Below are 5000 nucleotides of genomic sequence, written 5' to 3'. Positions count from 1 at the left end.
CCATCTATGGGACGCCAAGCCGACTAAGACATCGATGGGCCCACAGTGCCCATCTTTCGACGCCACCCACAAAGCATGCAGCCTGTGTCGACCACAGCACCCAAACGCCAGTGCCTCTGCCGCACGAAGTCGTGGACCGGCAATCACACCACCCGCACCCGCTCGTGCCCCACCCCAACCGCCAAACTCGCAACGCCAGCGGATGAACGGCGGAAGTTTCCCGCAGTCGTAATGTGCAATCCACACCTATAACTTGCGTTTCATGAAGAGTTATGTCCAATATGCGACATTCCCGCTGTCCCTATACATGAGCTGCGAGCTGTACCACGTACAAGCTACAGACGCGATCGCATTGCTCACTGTACGGATTCCCATGCCGAGCGATCAGCTAGGAAGCGCCCCATCCACGTCGGTACCCTTGGGCGTTGCACTCGCAGTCGCAAAAAACGTTGGGCAAATATATTTCTCCGATGCTGAGCGATCAGCTAGGAAGCGCCCCATCCATGTCGGTACTCGTACGCGTCGCACTCGCAGTCGCAAAAAACGCTGGGCAAATATATTTCTCGGAAGAGTAATGACAGTCCGAGCCTCCTGCGTGGGAAGAGTCTTTCTAGGCCCTGACCCACGGGAAGCGTGTAGCTTCCCCCATCCCGGACATTTCACGTCGTCACACTACCGGTATTGACTAATAGACTGATTGCTGATAATCATTAGCCACACACTGGGGGAAACGGCCGACAGGGGCGGCAACATAGTGGAGCCGCAGTGTCACTAATGTACAGAGATAGAACAGTTTCGACTGGAACCAGAGTAACCGTATACACGGCACTGATTAGTAATAGATGCAGAGCCATCAGAATACAGATAATATATACAACCGTCCCTATACATGCTGAAAGACTCTGCACACAATGAGAACCACACGTCAGCCAGACACTATCACACACTACTCTCTGCCTCTAACAGGCACACACACAATATCTAACCACCAGCATGGAAGAACATCCGGTGCATCCTCTCCGCCACATTACACAATCCACACTATCATAACCAGACCGGGAGGTCCACCCAGAAAACAGAATATCCCACCCTTCCGACATCCGCCATTGCTCAGCTAAGCCACGAACACCCACACATGTCCTACACAGGGGTGCACCCAACATCACAATACTGCCTCCTGTCACAGTACACAAACAATGGCAGGAATGAAAGACACAGATCTGCCACAACCTTGGAATCGGAGCGCCGCCTGTCATGAGCCACAAGTGCATCCTGACGTGACAAATCGGATGATCCCGCAGGCATGCACTTACGATAATCACTATCAACGAACCTGCCGCCCCCTCCCCCCCCAAAATACACCTTTCCCTACAACGTGTACCTTAACCTAAGCTATATTGTACCTTAACCTAAGCGATATTGTACCTTAACCTAAGGTATATCGTACCTTAACCTAACCTACATTGCGCCTTCACCTAACCTACGTTGTACCTTAACCTAACCTACGTTGTACCTTAACCTAACCTACGTTGTACCTTAACCTAACCTACGTTGTACCTTAACCTAACCTACGTTGTACCTTAACCTAACCTACGTTGTACCTTAACCTAACCTACGTTGTACCTTAACCTAACCTACGTTGTACCTTAACCTAACCTACGTTGTACCTTAACCTAACCTACGTTGTGCCTTAACCTAACCTACGTTGTGCCTTAACCTAACCTACGTTGTGCCTTAACCTAACCTACGTTGTGCCTTAACCTAACCTATGTTGTGCCTTAACCTAACCTATGTTGTGCCTTAACCTAACCTATGTTGTGCCTTAACCTAACCTATGTTGTGCCTTAACCTAACCTATGTTGTGCCTTAACCTAACCTACGTTGTGCCTTAACCTAACCTACGTTGTGCCTTAACCTAACCTACGTTGTGCCTTAACCTAACCTACGTTGTGCCTTAACCTAACCTACGTTGTGCCTTAACCTAACCTACGTTGTGCCTTAACCTAACCTACGTTGTGCCTTAACCTAACCTACGTTGTGCCTTAACCTAACCTACGTTGTGCCTTAACCTAACCTACGTTGTGCCTTAACCTAACCTACGTTGTGCCTTAACCTAACCTACGTTGTGCCTTAACCTAACCTACGTTGTGCCTTAACCTAACCTACGTTGTGCCTTAACCTAACCTACGTTGTGCCTTAACCTAACCTACGTTGTGCCTTAACCTAACCTACGTTGTGCCTTAACCTAACCTACGTTGTGCCTTAACCTAACCTACGTTGTGCCTTAACCTAACCTACGTTGTGCCTTAACCTAACCTACGTTGTGCCTTAACCTAACCTACGTTGTGCCTTAACCTAACCTACGTTGTGCCTTAACCTAACCTACGTTGTGCCTTAACCTAACCTACGTTGTGCCTTAACCTAACCTACGTTGTGCCTTAACCTAACCTACGTTGTGCCTTAACCTAACCTACGTTGTGCCTTAACCTAACCTACGTTGTGCCTTAACCTAACCTATGTTGTGCCTTAACCTAACCTATGTTGTGCCTTAACCTAACCTATGTTGTGCCTTAACCTAACCTATGTTGTGCCTTAACCTAACCTATGTTGTGCCTTAACCTAACCTATGTTGTGCCTTAACCTAACCTATGTTGTGCCTTAACCTAACCTATGTTGTGCCTTAACCTAACCTATGTTGTGCCTTAACCTAACCTATGTTGTGCCTTAACCTAACCTACGTTGTGCCTTAACCTAACCCATATTGTACCTTAACCTAACCCATATTGTACCTTAACCTAACCCATATTGTACCTTAACCTAACCCATATTGTACCTTAACCTAACCCATATTGTACCTTAACGTAACCTAATTTGTGCCTTAACGTAACCTAATTTGTGCCTTAACGTAACCTAATTTGTGCCTTAACGTAACCTAATTTGTGCCTTAACGTAACCTAATTTGTGCCTTAACGTAACCTAATTTGTGCCTTAACGTAACCTAATTTGTGCCTTAACGTAACCTAATTTGTGCCTTAACGTAACCTAATTTGTGCCTTAACGTAACCTAATTTGTGCCTTAACGTAACCTAATTTGTGCCTTAACGTAACCTAATTTGTGCCTTAACGTAACCTAATTTGTGCCTTAACGTAACCTAATTTGTGCCTTAACGTAACCTAATTTGTGCCTTAACGTAACCTAATTTGTGCCTTAACGTAACCTAATTTGTGCCTTAACGTAACCTAATTTGTGCCTTAACGTAACCTAATTTGTGCCTTAACGTAACCCATGTTGTGCCTTAACGTAACCCATGTTGTGCCTTAACGTAACCCAATTTGTGCCTTAACGTAACCCATGTTGTGCCTTAACCTAACCTATATTGTGCCTCAACCTAACCTATATTGCGCCTTAACCTGACGCACGTTGTCGCTGAACCTGCTCTGTAATTGTTATGCAACTCGTTAAATTAGTGTAGTGTTGCCTAACCGCAACCCTCGCAATATAGTTCGCTATTCGCACTGCCCGGTCCCCTGTGTATCGCGTCATGTTAAACACCTTGCAGGTGTTGCTGACTTTCCACATGCTCCTGCTATACACTGTAATGTGGATAGCAGCAGGACGTACATGCCCCCCCCCCTTCCCCCCTGCCTTCGCAAGCTGGTCGTTGAGAAGTTTGCATGTTCAATGCCCTTCGCATGCCGACGTACTCAGCCTACGTTGTGGTACGGCCTGTCACCTGTCCGCCGATGTACGCAAAACCCACAAACTGTACTGCACATTGGTCCGTATGTACTGAATGATACATCGTGGCACATGTGTGACCGTACGACGACTGCGCCTAGCAACGGCAGACCATACAGTCCAAATATTGTGCACGCAGCTACGTGTCGTCTCCCTATAAGAGCTGGATTGCAGTGTGGTACGCCATTCAGACGTGTGGGAGGAACGGACGCCCTGGATGGCGATCAGCATGAGCAGTCTGTTGATGTAGTGGAGCGTGTATTCGGACGTAGTCGTCTCTTCTCACACACCGTGATAGCATGTTGCACCGCGTTCCACATCTGCGACATCCTGCAGAGGCCGGCTGACAGTCGTTCGCGCAATGGACACCGCATACGTACGGGGGCTACCTTCCACGTGTTCTCGAGGCGTGCACATGTTGTTGCGTCTATGTGGGCAGACGTAGTGTGTTGTGACACCTGACACAGGCATGCAATACTCGTTGCAAATGGCGATGGACGTCTACGTTTGCTGGTGACGTTACGCAAATGAACAACAGGTAACCCGTTGTGGTGCGGTTGTTCTCGCTAGAGGTGAATCAGTGTTGGCGACGATCGGTCGAGCTATTAACCGGTTGTTTCAGGGATACCCACCATGCCCACGAACGTGAAAGGGGACCCACCATGCCCACGAACGCGAAAGGGGATCTGGGTGTGAGGCGATACGCGGCGGTGGCTGGGTGGGACCGTCCCCGGCCGGTGAGGGGGGGCCGCCCGGCGTGCTGGCAGCGCGGTGCGTGGGCGCACGCGCTACAGCCGGCTGGTGGGGGCGGCCAGTGGCAGGCGCGCCGGCCGACGGACGCGGCAGGCGGCGCAGCTGCGCGCCGGCGCCCCCTGCTCGCGGCGCCTTGCGGCCAAAGTAGGTCCTCGCGGGCCCGGTGCGAAGCGCGGTGGCCATCTGCAGTGTGCTGGTCCGATTGAGGACTGTGTGCGCTGAGGATGCGCCGCCGCCCGGCGCTCGGCGCCGCGACGCCGTCTGCTGCTCGGTCGCCCCAGCGGTTCTCGCAGGTGGTTTGTATCGCAGCTGTGCGGACGTGTTGGCGCGTGCGCTGTGCTGGGAGAGTTCGCTTCGGCACCCAAGTGGGGCTTTTGTCCTTCTGTGGCGCTGGCGTTGGAGCTGCCGGTCACCGTAGGTGGCGCGTGTTGTCTCCCGCCGGCAATGCCACGACAGCACGCTCCCGGGCCTCTGTCGGCAGCGGCAAGCTCAGTTGGGAGCACGGGTG

Source organism: Schistocerca serialis, unplaced genomic scaffold (genome assembly GCF_023864345.2).
Source record: "Schistocerca serialis cubense isolate TAMUIC-IGC-003099 unplaced genomic scaffold, iqSchSeri2.2 HiC_scaffold_1179, whole genome shotgun sequence".
Classification (NCBI taxonomy): Eukaryota; Metazoa; Arthropoda; class Insecta; order Orthoptera; family Acrididae; genus Schistocerca; species Schistocerca serialis.
The sequence above is the reverse complement of the archived record's forward strand: the minus strand, read 5'-3'. Positions refer to the sequence as shown.